General features: G+C 47.8%; 1 protein-coding gene and 6 non-coding genes across 8 annotated transcripts in view; 3 read left to right on the top strand and 4 right to left on the bottom strand.

Annotated features, from left to right (window-relative positions):
- Positions 1 to 1647, bottom strand: part of tlr21 (toll-like receptor 21) — a 38693-nt gene extending 37046 nt beyond the window's left edge. Inside the window, exon 1 of one of the 2 annotated variants that reach the window (XM_068022777.1) lies at positions 1567 to 1647. The gene's annotated coding sequence lies outside the window, so the exon portion shown is untranslated. The remainder of the gene's footprint in view (positions 1 to 1566) is intronic. The other variant, XM_068022775.1, reaches the window with a different exon arrangement.
- A 3276-nt stretch (positions 1648 to 4923) lies between these two features.
- Positions 4924 to 4997, top strand: trnai-aau (transfer RNA isoleucine (anticodon AAU)). The gene has a single exon. It is a non-coding gene; the product is annotated as a tRNA-Ile (tRNA).
- A 490-nt stretch (positions 4998 to 5487) lies between these two features.
- Positions 5488 to 5561, top strand: trnai-aau (transfer RNA isoleucine (anticodon AAU)). The gene has a single exon. It is a non-coding gene; the product is annotated as a tRNA-Ile (tRNA).
- Positions 5562 to 8270: 2709 nt separating this feature from the next.
- trnar-ucu (transfer RNA arginine (anticodon UCU)) lies at positions 8271 to 8361 on the bottom strand. Its single transcript is given in 2 exon segments — positions 8271 to 8306; positions 8325 to 8361. It is a non-coding gene; the product is annotated as a tRNA-Arg (tRNA).
- A 225-nt stretch (positions 8362 to 8586) lies between these two features.
- trnai-aau (transfer RNA isoleucine (anticodon AAU)) lies at positions 8587 to 8660 on the top strand. The gene has a single exon. It is a non-coding gene; the product is annotated as a tRNA-Ile (tRNA).
- Positions 8661 to 11463: 2803 nt separating this feature from the next.
- trnas-cga (transfer RNA serine (anticodon CGA)) lies at positions 11464 to 11545 on the bottom strand. The gene has a single exon. It is a non-coding gene; the product is annotated as a tRNA-Ser (tRNA).
- A 185-nt stretch (positions 11546 to 11730) lies between these two features.
- trnai-aau (transfer RNA isoleucine (anticodon AAU)) lies at positions 11731 to 11804 on the bottom strand. The gene has a single exon. It is a non-coding gene; the product is annotated as a tRNA-Ile (tRNA).
- Between the last annotated feature and the right edge of the window lie 3229 nt (positions 11805 to 15033).

Here is a 15033-nt window from a genome sequence, read left to right as displayed (position 1 = left end):
GCTCTCTCCCCATAGCCCTGTATCAATCCCCAAACTAATCTCACTGCCCCGCTCTCTCCCCATAGCCCTGTATCGATCCCCAAACTAATCCCACTGTGCTGCTATCTCCCCATAGCCCAAAATCAATCCCCAAACTAATCTCACTGTCCCGCTCTCTCCCCATAGCCCTGTTTTAATCCCAAACTAATCTCACTGCCCTGCTCTCTCCCCATAGCCCTGTATCAATCCCCAAACTAATCGCACTGCCCCGCTCTCTCCCCATAGCCCTGTATCAATCAAAAACTAATCCCACTGCCCTGCTCTCTCCCCATAGCCCTGTATCAATCCCCAAACTAATCGCACTGCCCCGCTCTCTCCCCATAGCCCTGTATCAATCAAAAACTAATCCCACTGCCCTGCTCTCTCCCCATAGCCCTGTATCAATCCCCAAACTAATCGCACTGCCCCGCTCTCTCCCCATAGCCCTGTATCAATCAAAAACTAATCCCACTGCCCCACTCTCTCCCCATAGCCCTGTATCAATCCCAAACTAATCCCACTGTGCTGCTCTCTCCCCTTAGCCATGTATCAATCCCAAACTAATCCCACTGCCCTACTCTCTCCCCAAAGCTCTTTATCAATCCCAAACTAATCATGCTGCCCCACTCTCTCCCCAAAGCTCTTTATCAATCCTAAACTAATCCCACTGCCCCACTCTCTCCCCAAAGCTCTTTATCAATCCCAAACTAATCCCACTGCCCCACTCTCTCCCCAAAGCTCTTTATCAATCCCAAACTAATCATGCTGCCCCACTCTCTCCCCAAAGCTCTTTATCAATCCTAAACTAATCATGCTGCCCCACTCTCTCCCCAAAGCTCTTTATCAATCCCAAACTAATCATGCTGCCCCACTCTCTCCCCAAAGCTCTTTATCAATCCTAAACTAATCATGCTGCCCCACTCTCTGCCCAAAGCTCTTTATCAATCCCAAACTAATCATGCTGCCCCACTCTCTGCCCATAGTGCTGTATCAAGCTAATCTGACTTCCCTGTTCTCTCCCCATAGCCCTGTGCTGGTTTTTTGAATGAGCTATCTGATTAATTCTGCTCTCCTGCTCATTCCACATGGCCCTGTAAATATTTTCCCTCGTTTGAAAGTGACTATTGAATCTGCTTCCACCGCCCTTTCAGGCAGCGCGTTCCAGATCACAACAACTCGCTGCGTTAAAAATACATTCTCCTCCTCTCCCCCCCTCTGGTTCTTTAACCAATTATCTTCAATCTGTGTCCCTCTGGTTACCGACCCTCCTGCCAGTCGAAACAGTTTCTCCTTATTTACTCCCTTCCTGATTTTGAACGCTCCGATTAAATCACCCCTTAACCTTCTCTGCTCTAAGGAGAACAATGCCAGCTTCTCCCAGTCTCTCCACATTAAATGAAGTCCCTCGTCCCTGCTCCCATTCTGGTAAATCTCCCTCCGCACCCTCTCCGAGGCCTCGACATCTAATGTTGACTTTAACAACATAGCACTTGACTGACACTTGACTGCGAAAGGTTTTTTTGATCATACAGAGGGGCTAAATCTCACCCGTTGTTGGAGTTCTGCGATGTAGAGTGTTGGGAGCTGGAAGCTGAGACTGAAAATGCAATGGTTCTGCAATGACAATCAGACAGGATGTGGTTTCGGCATTGCATGAAGTAAATGGAAGTTTCACCTCAAAAAGGAGAAGAACAAGTGAAAGCTGGCCATGAGGAGGATGGATGGGACTGTGTATGCACGTGTTGTTGGAACGCAATGTGGCAACTGTCCACTGTCTGAAGCAGCAGCTGCAATGGAACCCAGGCCCATTCCCCCCCACTCCCTAACCCACCGCCTGCTGACAGTAAGCATAATACAAACCGCCTATAACATGACATTGATAGGCTGACAGAATGGGCAGGGAGGTGACAGATGGAATTTAATACAGACAAGTCCGAGGTGATGCATTTAGGCAATAGATACTTAATAGCACAGTTCTAAAGAGTGTGCAGGGACAGAGGAACCTGGGGGTTCATGTGCATCGATCTTTGAAGGTGACAGGACATATTGAGAGAGTGATTAGTAAAGTATATGGGATCTTGGGCTTCATAAATAGAGACATTGAGTACAAAAGCAGGGATGTTATGCTGAACCTTTATAAAGCTCTGGTTAGGCCCCAACTAGAGTATTGTGTCCAGTTCTGGTCACCACACTTTCGGAAGGATGTGAGGGTCCTTGAGAGGGTGCAGAGGAGATTTACCAGAATGGTTCCAGGGATGGGGGATTTTCGTTACAAGGTTAGGTTGGAGAAGCTGGGGTTGTTCTCCCAGGAGCAAAGGAGATTGAGGGGAGATTTGATCGAAGTGTACAAGATTACGACAGGGTAGATAAAGAAAGACTGTTCCCATTAACTGATGGTACAAGGACTAGGGAACACAGATTGAAGGTTTTGTGCAAGAGATAGAGGGGGAATGTGAGGAAGCAATTTTTTAAGCAGCCGATGGTAATGACCTGGAACTCACTGATTACTAAGGTGGAAGTGGAGACAATGAATGGTTTCAGAAGGAAATTGGATGGGCACTTGAGGGCTATGGGGATTGAGAGGGGGAGCGGGACTGACGGGATTGCTCTGCAGAGAGCCAGCACAGACTTGATGGGCCGAATTGCCTCATTCTGTGCCTTTATGACTTTATAACTGCAACTAGCAGGCAGCTTAACACTAACACCGTGAAAGAATCCACTTGAAGTTAAGTTAAAAGCTAAATACAAAGCTTAACTAAAATTTATAAAGAGATCAACCATTAAAAGCCTTGAAATTCCCTCAGTTGGCAAACTTCCCCAAGTTTAATACTCTGTAGAAGCAGTACTGGATTCCGTGCTACTTATTCCCTTTGGGCATGTTTAACAGGAACAGGAGATGCCCATTCTGATTTCTTGAGCCGATTGTACAGGACCAAGAGGAGCCCATTCAAACCCTTGCGTCAGTTCCCACAGGAATAGTTAGAGGTCATTCAGCCCCTCGAGCCTGTTGCACAGGAGCAGGCGTATGCCTGATTTGCGCTTAGAGCCGGTTCCACAGGAAAGTGATGAGCGACATACTCCAGTCCCAAATACGAACCTTAAACTTGAACAAAGCCAATGAGGGGAGATGGTGGTGTAGTGGTAATGTCAGTAAGTCAGCTCCCTAGCCTAAGGCTCTGGGAGCATTAATGGCATTAACTTCACATCAAATGGTGAAATTTAAATTTAATTCATGAATCTGGAATTAAAAGCTAGTCAAATGATGACCATAGACCATTGTTGCAAAAACCTATCTGGTTCACTAATGTGCTTTAGGGAAGGAAAGGTCTGGCCTACATGTTACTGTAAACCCACAGCAATGTGGTTGACTCTTAAATGCCTTCAGTGGGTAATAAATGCTCGCCAGCGATGCCCACATCCCATGAACAAATAAAAAAACTTAGGAATAAGGAGAGAGCGAAGATTGATGGGGTAAATAGACTGAAAGGTACAGCGGTAAATAAACAGTGGGAAACATTGAAAGAAACAGTGCAACAATGTTTAAAAAATGAAACCTCATTCAGAAATTTCCATCAGTTGGCTTACTAAGGAAGTACATTAACAAACCTGGTCCTGTTCTGGTGCAGAATCTATATCAAGTGTACCACTGGAAACAGAAAACTCTCCCTTCAAATGAAACGCTGATAGACTGCAGCAGTTCACAGCGGCAGCTCATAGAGTCATAGCGTTATACAGCACCGAAACAGGCCCTTCGGCCCATCATGCCTGTGCCCGCCATCAAGCCTATCTATTCTAATCCCATTTTCCTGCACTTGGCCTGTAGCCTTGTATGCTATGGCGTTTCAAGTGCTCAGCTAAATACTTCTTAAATGTTGTGAGGGTTCCTGCCTCTACCACCCCTTCAGGCAGTGCGTTCCAGATTCCAACCACCCTCTGGGTGAAAAGATTTTTCCTCAGATCCCCCCAAACTTCCTGCCCCTTTCGCTAAATCTATGCCCCCTTGTTATTGACACCTCCGCGAAAGGAAAAAGTTTCTTCCTATCTAACCTATCTATGCCCCTCATAATTTTGTATACCTCAATCATGTCCCCCCTCAGCCTTCTCTGCTCCAAGGAAAACAACCCGAGCCTTTTCAGTGTCTGTTCATAGCCGAAATGCTCCAGCCCAGGCAGCATCCTGGTGAATCTCCTCTGCACCCTCTCCAGTGCAATCACATCCTTCCTATAGTGTGGTGCCCAGAACTGTACACAGTACTCCAGCTGTGGCCTAACTAGTGTTTTATACAGCTCCATCATAACCTCCCTGTTCTTATATTCTATGCCTCGGCTAATAAAGGCAAGTATCCCATATGCCTTCCTAACCACCTTATCTACCTGTGCTGCTGCCTTCAGTGTTCAATGGACAAGTACACCAAGGTCCCTCTGACCCTCTGTACTTCCTAGGGTCCTACCATCCATTGTATATTCTCTCTGCCGCCTAGAAGGACAAGGGCAGCAAATGCATGGGAACACCACCACCTGCAAGTGCCCCTCCAAGCCACACACCATCCCGACTTGGAACTATATCGGCCGTCCCTTCACTGTCGCTGGGTCAAAATCCTGGAACTCCCTCCCTAACCGCACTGTGGGTGTACCTACCCCATATGGACTGCAGCGGTTCGAGAAGGCAGCTCACCACCACCTTCTCAAGGGGCAATTAGGGATGGGCAATAAATGCTGGCCTGGCCAGTGATGCCCACATCCCATGAATGAATAAAAAAAAAAGGTAGTTGGCCAAGTAGCTGAGAGGGAAATGTGAGTGTGATTGGAAGCACTTGTATAAAAGGAGGGCATAGGGAGTGTATCTTTCCTGCTGAAAAGTACATGAATGACAATATATTCGAGTGTAAAATGTGTTATGTATGGCGGCCGGTTAGCTCAGTTGGTTAGAGCGTGGTGCTAATAACGCCAAGGTCGCGGGTTCGATCCCCGTACGGGCCACTCCTTTTCATCCCAGGGCAGCTGCACCTTGTCGGACACTCCCCATATCTCTGTGTCTGGGGCTCAGTGGCTGAGATTCGCCAGGTCAGGGATGAAACCTGCAGTTATCCTGATGACTTTCTGTGGGGCTCACTACCTGCAGTCATTCATTTTCTTTTTAAATTGTCAAACAGCCTCTTCCTTTAAATTGCAGGGTGTCTGTAAAAAAAAAAATGTTGGGGTCCTGAGTCAAGCTACCTTCTGGAAAGAGTTTGCAGGTCGGGATGGCTGTTCAGCTGGGGGAGGCTGCATGTGTGCAGGACGAGAGGGTGCCTGAGGGCCCTGTCTCCTCACGCAGGTCCGGCTAAACCTTTAATGCTGCGCCCCAGAGCAGGCGGCGAATGAGAAAAGTTGCCCTGTGAAAGTCTGAATGGAAAAGGACTGTATCTGATTGAAAGCTGAATGTTTACTTGCAGGTTTCCGGGACGGTGTCAAACGTATCCAGTGTACTGGCCGGTTAGCTCAGTTGGTTAGAGCGTGGTGCTAATAACGCCAAGGTCGCGGGTTCGATCCCCGTACTGGCTATTCATCATTTTACTGACTGTGGGGGGGGAGACTTGTCTTGAGAGATAACACAAGATTAGCTATTGATAGGCCAAGTTCACAGAAGAGCTGACCAGAAGATCATGAAGCAAAGGCTCCATGGTGTGCTGAAAGACAAAGCGTTAGTACAGAGAGGGTGTTAATAGACTGTAAAGCACAAAGCACTCCAAGCACAAACATTACTTTTTTTTTAAAAGAACAGAACAATGGGTAGGCACAGTAAAAACAAACTAACCAAGCTAAAATAAAATAACCAACTAATAAATTTTTTAAAAACTAAACATAAAATGGGGGGGGGGGGTGCTCGTCAAGCTCTGAAATTATTGAACTCAATGTTCAGTCTGGCAGGCTGCAGAGTGCCTAATCTGTGATGCTAGTTGAGGGGTAAATATTGGCCTCAGGACACTGGGGTGAACCCCCCCCCCTCCCCGCTACCGCTTTTGCAATTATGGATTGTGGTCGGCACCTGCCATCTATGAAAGATTATGGACGTGCAGCAAATCATAGAAAGTTTACGGCACAAAAAAGAGGCCACTTGGCCCATCGTATCTGTGCTGGCTGAAAAACGAGCCACCCATTCTAATCCCACCTTCCAGCATTTGGTCCGTAGCCCTGCAGATTACGGCAGTTGAGGTGCATATCCGGACTCCCTTTGAATAAGTTGAGGGTCTCTGCCTCAACTACCCTTTCAGGCAGTGAGTTCCAGACCCCCACCACCCGTTGGGTGAAAGCTTTTTCCTCATCTCCCCTCTAATCTTTCTACTTTAAATCTACGCCCCTCTCTGCTTAGATGAATAGACCCTTCACCTCCACTTTATCCAGGCCCCGCAAAATGTTGCACATTTCAATCAGATCTCCCCTCAGCCTTCTCTGTTCTAAGGAGAACAACCCCAGTCTATCCAATCTTTCCTTATAGCTGCATTTTTCCAGTCCTGGCAACATCCTGGTAAATCTCCTCTGTACCCTCTCTAATGCACTGACATATTTTCTGTAATGAGGTGACCAGAACTGCACACAGCACTCAACTTGTGGCCTAAACAATAAAGTCTGGCTCGGGTATAAAATTAAAACCTGACCCGTGCCCGACTCGACAACAGCCAACCCGAACCTGACCCGGGCTTGAGTCCTTTAATTTTTTTAAATGCCCGACCCATCCCGAAGATAATGAACATATTTTGGAAACAGTAAAAGATCTTGACTAAAACAAAAAAAATACGGAACAAAACAGTGCAGTCCAGCCTGACACAATCTGAGCCCGAATGCTGGACTCTGGATTGAGACCCAACCCGACCCGAACAGGATACATGTAGTCAGGTTTGGTCGCGTTCGGGCCTGGACACCAGGCTTTACTAAGCAATGCGATATACCAGTTCCAGCATAACTGGTACATTGATGACTATATTGGTGCCGTTTCCTGCTCCCGCCCCAAACTGGAAAACTTTATCAACTTTGCTTCTAATTTCCACCCTTCTCTCACCTTTACATGGTCCATCTCCGACACTTCCCTTCCCTTCCTTGACTTCTCTGTCTCCATTTCTGGGGATAGCCTGTCTACTAATATCTATTATAAGCCCACCGACTCGCACAACTACCTCGACTACACTTCTTCACACCCTGCCTCCTGTAAGGACTCCATTCCATTCTCCCAGTTTCTCCGTCTCCAACACATCTGCTCTGATGATGCTACCTTCCATGACATCACTTCCGATATCTCTTCCATTTTCGTCAGCCGAGGATCCCCCCCCCCCCCTCCCCCCCACTGTGGTCCTCAACCGTGTCTGGCCCATTTCCCGCACCTCTACCCTCATCCCTTCCCCTTCCCCTTCACTGCTCACAATGCAGTCTCCTCTACATTGGAGAGACCAAATGCAGACTGGGTGACCGCTTTGCGGAACACCTCCGCTCAGTCCGTAAGCAGAACCCTGAGCTTCCGGTTGTTTGCCATTTCAACACTCCCCCCTGCTCTCATGCTCACATCTCTGTCCTGGGCGTGCTGCAGTGTTCCAGTGAACATCACCGCAAGCTTGAGGAACAGTATCTCATTTACCGATTAGGCACACTACAGCCTGCCGGACTGAACACAGAGTTCAATAATTTCAGAGCATGACGGGCCCCCCCTTTTCGTTTTTTGTTATTTTTTCTGTTTTAATTTTATTTTAGTTTGTTTAGTTTGTTTCTACTATGCCTACCACACTGTGATTTTTCGTGTTTGTGCTTGGGGCTGTTCAGTTTACAGTCTATTAACACCCTATCTGCACGAACGCTTTGTCTTTCAACACACCATTAACATATTGTTTGCCTTTGCTCCACGACCTTCTGGTCAGCCACTCTGTGACCTTGTCCTATCAACACCTTCTCTTTTGTTATCTCTTACCTCCCCCCGCTTTACTTTCTTAAAACCTTTTACATTTCTAACATTTGCCAGTTCTGGCGAAGGGTCACTGACCTGAAACGTTAACTCTGCTTCTCTCTGCCCAGATGCTGCCAAATATTTCCAGCACTTCTCTTGTTTCTAATTCCAGCACAACCTCCCTGCTCTCATATTCTACAGCTCGGCCACTAAAGGAAAGGTATCCATGTGCCTTCTTAACCACATTATTGGAGGCAGCCCTTGTACCAGGAAAGTGCAGGCAAAGTTTTTTTACACTTGACTGACTTGTTGCAAAATGTCCCGCAACTTGACCTAAAACCCGACTCTGGTGGGACTCGAACCCACAACCTTTGAATGTCCTATCGACTATTGACTAGAAGTCCAACGCGCTATCCATTGCGCCACAGAGCCACGTTACATGAAGCTGTCTTATATTCCCCATATGGGGGAGGTTGTATCAAAGGTGAATAGATTGGTTATTTATTGATAGTGACTACGTTTTATTGTCACTAGTTCAGTAAGGGGAAGGTGAGGAACGTTTGTGTCTTCCATCCCCTGCACTGTGACCAGAAATACTATCATCTTTGAGCTGTCTGCTAAAGTTTTGTGTTTGACATAAAGCAAATTTTGCAATCTGGCCGGTTAGCTCAGTTGGTTAGAGCGTGGTGCTAATAACGCCAAGGTCGCGGGTTCGATCCCCGTACGGGCCAGTCCCTTTTGAAGCTTTTATTTTTGCCTGTTTCACTCCCAGAGCACTTTTCATGCAGCCAATAAATTCCTTTTGAAGATTGTAGAATCTTGGAATGGGCACAGCACAGATTTAAAACAATTGTCAAAAAAAAAAAGGCAGCGGCACCCCGAGAGAAAACTTCTTCACGCAGTGAATCGCTCGCTCGGAGAGCCAGTGTAGACACGATGGGCCGCATGGCCTCCTTCTGCTCTGTAATAATGTCGTCTCCGTGCCGGCTCTCTGCAACAGCAACCCACCTAATCCCACTACCCCCCTCCCCGGCCTTTTCCCCCGTAGCCCTGCAAATTTTCCCTCTTCAGATAATTATCCGATTCCCTTTTGAAGGCCTCGATTGAATCTGCCTTCACCGCATTCTCAGGCAGTGCATTCCAGATCCGAACCACTCGCTGTGTGAAAAAATATTTCCTGATTGCTTCTTTTGTTAATCACCTTAAATCGGTGTCCTGTGGTTCTGGACAGATAGTTTCTCCCTATCTACTCTGTCCAGACCCCTCGTGATTTTGAACACCTCTATCAAATCTCCTCTCAGCCTTCTCTTCTTCAAGGAGAACAGCCCCAGCTTCTCCAATCTATCGTCGTAACTGAAGTTCCTCATCCCTGGAACCATTCTCCTGAATCTTTTCTACACCCTCTCTAATGCCTTAACCTCCTTCCTAAAGTGCGGGGCTCAGAATTGGACACAATACTCCAGTTGAGGCCGAGCCAGTGTTTTATAAAGGTTTATCATAACGTCCTTGTTTTTGTACTCTCTGCCTCTATTTATAAAGCCCGGGATCCCGTGTGATTTATTAACCACTTTCTCAACCTGCCCTGCCACCTTTGATGATTTGTACACATATACCCCCCAGGTCCCTCTGCTCCTGAACCCCCTTTAGAATTATATCCTTTATTTTATATTGCTTCTCCTCATTCTTCCTACCACAATGAATCACTTCACACTTTTCTGCATTAAATTTCATCCACCACTTGTCCGCCCGTCCCACCAGCCTAAAGGCCTAATCAGGTCTGCAAATGAAATCCGACCCGAGCCCAACAGAACCACATCCGACCTGACCCAAGTCCTTTCCACATCCGACCTGACCCAAGTCCTTTCCACATCCGACCTGACCCAAGTCCTTTCATTTTTTCCCGCGCCCGACCCGACCCCAACCCAACCACCGGAATATAATCAACTTTATTGAAGAGGTTGTGCTCTACCTTGGATGCAATCGCTCACTGCAGACTAGTGCGGAGTGTTTGCCGCTCTGACGTCCTGGCTGTCCCTGTGTCCGACCTGACCCGATCCGACCCGAGCCCGAATGCCAGACCCCAGAAGAGAGACCCGACCCGACCTGAACCCAACACATGTCTTTGCAAAGCAGGTGTGGAAAGCGATGCAGTGGTTTTTGGTCGCGGTTCATCGCAAGCAGCTCGGTAACACAGGAGTCTGTGCTCTACGGGCTGTTCCCAGGGACACACACCGAGATAGTCCTGCTGGAGGACTATCAATTCGGTGAAAGACGCACTTTGGTCTGCCCAAAACTGGCTGGTCTTCCAGCGCAAAGAGTTGTCCACGACCGAGTGTTGCAGACTGGCACATTCCAAGGTCCAGGACTACGTGCTGAGGGACGCACTAAAGCTTGGGGCAGCCGCAGCAAAGGTTCAATGGGGAAAGACCACTGTGTAAGGCCCTGCTGTCATAGTGAACCGAGGGGGGTGGAACCTGTGTAAAACCCCCTTAGGCTTTATGCACCACAGAATGTTTCTGGTATGTAATGCAAATGGTAATGTGGTGATGCATCTCATGTTATGTATTACGAACATAAGAAATAGGAGCAGGAGTAGGCCATTCGGCCCCTCGAGCCTGCTCTGCCATTTAATAAGACCATGGCTGATCTGATTGCGGCCTCAACTTCACTTTCCCGTCTACCCCCGATATCCTTTGACTCCCTTGTTAGCCAAGAATTTATCCGCCTCCGACATAACAACATTCAATGACACAGCCTCCACTACTCTCTGGGGAAGAGAGTTCCACAGACTCACAACCCTCTGAGAGAAAAAGTCTGCATCTTAAATGGGTGACCCCTATTTTTAAACCGTGTACGCGAGGACACAAGGGGAAACATCCTCTCAGTATCCACCCTATCAAATCCCCTCAGGATCTTACATGTTTCAATAAGATCACCTCTCATTCTTCAAAACTCCAATGAGTATCAGCCCAACCTGCTCCACCTTTCTTCCCATCTCAGACTCCCTCCCCATCCCAGATATCAGTCGAGTGGACCTTCTGTGAAATAATCTGTATTGCACTTTCTGAAATGTCTGGGTTTGAATTGTTTTTACAAATTTTATGAATAAAGTGAACTTTTGGGACAAATACTGGAAACACGTAGCACATTCTCCAGAACACACTCCAGAAACTCTGTCCCCTCTCTGCCCTTTACAAGTCTTTTTAGGATAGTTTAAGTCTCCCATTTTCACTACAATTCTTGCACCCCTCTGTAATTTCCTTGCAGATTTGTTTTGGGAGGGGTGGTTAATAGGCAAAGAGAGTTGCAGAGAGTTGGAGGAGTTGGGGGGCACAGAGATCTGCTTCAGCTGAATGCAACTGAACAGGGCTGCTTGTCAAAACGCGTTTCCCAAGCTCGTCTTCGCATCTTTGTTTAAATAAAAAAAAAAAGCACGGTATCAAAGAGATGCCTCATCAAATGAACGCGTGTTTGCCGTGAGAAAGCAGAACAGAGGTGGATGGGTGCGGGTTGAGTTAAAGAAAATTTGCAGGTCGCTGCGAGCAGGGTTCGAACCTGCGCGGGGAAACCCCATTGGATTTCGAGTCCAACGCCTTAACCACTCGGCCATCGCAGCCACATAGCAATACAGGCACCAATACCTGACACTAATATAAAATACTCACATGGAGAGGTTCCAGAACTTTATTGCTTCTCATTAAAAAAAAAACTGTGTTGCACAGTCGAGGAAGCAGCAATGCTCACATGGCATTGCTGATATATATAAAAAAACGGTCTCGGTGACCCTTTATAAAATATCAATGGCCCGTACGGGGATCGAACCCGCGACCTTGGCGTTATTAGCACCACGCTCTAACCAACTGAGCTAACCGGCCGCCATGTGCATCAACCTATTGTAACAAGTTGGCGGATCAACCAGCCCGCAGACAAGACTCACTGACTCAGCCAAGTCTCTTAGAGAGGGCTGATATTGCTGGCTCGAAATATTTACTCCACATCATTGCTGTTAGATGGCAATAGGAGCCCAGACTGCGTCCACAGGAGCGGGCTGATCGGCTGTGGGTGGCATCACTTTTTTTTGTTGTTGTTGCCAGCTCAAGTGTGAGCGTTGTGGATGGCAGGGTTGCTTCATCCTCCCGGGGGGGGCGGATGCACACGGTTTTGGTTAACGCCACAAAAAATATTCAAGCTGACCCGCTATTTAATCCCGGTTAAAGTCATATTCTATCTATCATGGGCTTTTAAAAGGCGTTTGTTAAAGCGTCACTTAACAGGCTTGTCTGCAAAGTTTAAAGGCTCTGCCATGAAAGGGACGGTGGGAGCATTGGCTGAGTGACAGGAAACAGAAAGGGTTGTTTATCTGACGGCAGGAACAAGGAAGGGATGTCGTTGGGTTCCCCAGGGCTTGGTGTTTGTACTCCTGTTTTTCCGGATATATATTAATGACCTAGACTTGGGTGGCACAATGTCAAAATTTGTCAATGACACAAAACTTGGAAGTATTGTAAACTGTAAGAAGGATAGTGAGAAACTTCAAGAGGACATGGACAGGCTTGCTACAGTTGTACAGGGTGTTAGTGACTTGCTACAGTTGTACAGGGCGCTAGTGACTTGCTACAGTTGTACAGGGTGTTAGTGACTTGCTACAGTTGTACAGGGCGCTAGTGACTTGCTACAGTTGTACAGGGTGTTAGTGACTTGCTACTGTTGTACAGGGTGTTAGTGACTTGCTACAGTTGTACAGGGTGTTAGTGACTTGCTACAGTTGTACAGGGCGCTAGTGACTTGCTACAGTTGTACAGGGCGGTAGTGACTTGCTACAGTTGTACAGGGCGGTAGTGACTTGCTACAGTTGTACAGGGCGGTAGTGACTTGTTACAGTTGTACAGGGCGGTAGTGACTTGCTACAGTTGTACAGGGCGGTAGTGACTTGCTACAGTTGTACAGGCCGGTAGTGACTTGCTACTGTTGTACAGGGCGGTAGTGACTTGCTATAGTTGTACAGGGCGGTAGTGACTTGCTACAGTTGTACAGGGCGCTAGTGACTTGCTACAGTTGTACAGGGCGGTAGTGACTTGATACTGTTGTACAGGGCGGTAGTGACTTGCTACAGTTGTACAGGCCGGTAGTGACTTGCTACTGTTGTACAGGGCGGTAGTGACTTGCTACAGTTGTACAGGGCGCTAGTGACTTGCTACAGTTGTACAGGGCGCTAGTGACTTGCTACAGTTGTACAGGGCGGTAGTGACTTGCTACAGTTGTACAGGGCGCTAGTGACTTGCTACTGTTGTACAGGGCGCTAGTGACTTGCTACAGCTGTACAGGGCGGTAGTGACTTGTTACAGTTGTACAGGGCGGTAGTGACTTGCTACAGCTGTACAGGGTGTTAGTGACTTGCTACTGTTGTACAGGGCGCTAGTGACTTGCTACAGCCGTACAGGGTGTTAGTGACTTGCTACTGTTGTACAGGGCGCTAGTGACTTGCTACAGCTGTACAGGGCGGTAGTGACTTGCTACTGTTGTACAGGGCGCTAGTGACTTGCTACAGCTGTACAGGGCGGTAGTGACTTGTTACAGCTGTACAGGGCGGTAGTGACTTGTTACAGCTGTACAGGGCGCTAGTGACTTGCTACAGCTGTACAGGGCGCTAGTGACTTGCTACTGTTGTACAGGGCGGTAGTGACTTGCTACAGTTGTACAGGGCGGTAGTGACTTGCTACAGTTGTACAGGGCGGTAGTGACTTGCTACTGTTGTACAGGGCGCTAGTGACTTGCTACAGCTGTACAGGGCGGTAGTGACTTGTTACAGTTGTACAGGGCGGTAGTGACTTGCTACAGTTGTACAGGGCGGTAGTGACTTGCTACAGCTGTACAGGGCGCTAGTGACTTGCTACAGCTGTACAGGGCGGTAGTGACTTGCTACTGTTGTACAGGGCGCTAGTGACTTGCTACAGCTGTACAGGGTGTTAGTGACTTGCTACAGCTGTACAGGGCGGTAGTGACTTGCTACTGTTGTACAGGGCGCTAGTGACTTGCTACAGCTGTACAGGGCGGTAGTGACTTGTTACAGTTGTACAGGGCGGTAGTGACTTGTTACAGTTGTACAGGGCGGTAGTGACTTGCTACAGCTGTACAGGGCGCTAGTGACTTGCTACAGCTGTACAGGGCGGTAGTGACTTGCTACTGTTGTACAGGGCGCTAGTGACTTGCTACAGCTGTACAGGGTGTTAGTGACTTGCTACAGCTGTACAGGGCGGTAGTGACTTGTTACAGCTGTACAGGGCGGTAGTGACTTGTTACAGTTGTACAGGGCGGTAGTGACTTGCTACAGCTGTACTGGACATTGGTTGAATACTTACCTGGCTGGGAAGAGACCATGATCAGTGTCCTTAGATCCTGTCCAAGGTAAGTTTTTGAGTAAGATGGCTGTAACCAATTCTAGAGCTTCAGGCCAGGGAGTGTGTAACACCGTTCGGGTGGTGAAGGATAAGGAAGGTGGTGCCTACGGTTGACTGTACCTTCTTCATTAAGAAAATCCTTATTGATTGCTGTGGATTCCAAGCTGCAGACATCTTCTGCCTGCAGGATTTCCCCAGCAGTGGATATTTCGACGTGACGTTTAAGAACGTGGCGGGATGAACAAAGAACAAAGAACAGTACAGCACAGGAACAGGCCATTCGGCCCTCCAAGCCTGCGTCGATCTTGATGCCTGCCGAAACTAACACCTTCTGCACTTCCGGGGGCAATATCCCTCTATTCCCATCCTATTCATATATTTGTCAAGATGTCTCTTAAACGTCGCTATCGTATCTGCTTCCACCACCTCCCCTGGCAGCAAGTTCCAGGCACTCACCACCCTCTGTGTAAAAAACTTGCCTCGCACATCCCCTCTAAACTTTGCCCCTCGCATCTTAAACCTATGTCTCCTCGTAACTGACTCTTCCACCCTGGGAAAAAGCTTCTGACTATCCACTCTGTCCATGCCACTCATAACTTTGTAAACCTCTATCATGTCGCCCCTCCACCTCCGTCGTTCCAGTAAAAACAATCCGAGTTTTTCCAACCTCTCCTCATAGCTAATGCCCTCCAGACCAGGCAACATC

This window comes from Heterodontus francisci, chromosome 46 (genome assembly GCF_036365525.1).
Source record: "Heterodontus francisci isolate sHetFra1 chromosome 46, sHetFra1.hap1, whole genome shotgun sequence".
Taxonomy (NCBI): Eukaryota; Metazoa; Chordata; class Chondrichthyes; order Heterodontiformes; family Heterodontidae; genus Heterodontus; species Heterodontus francisci.
This window is presented reverse-complemented; position numbering and strand designations above follow the sequence as displayed.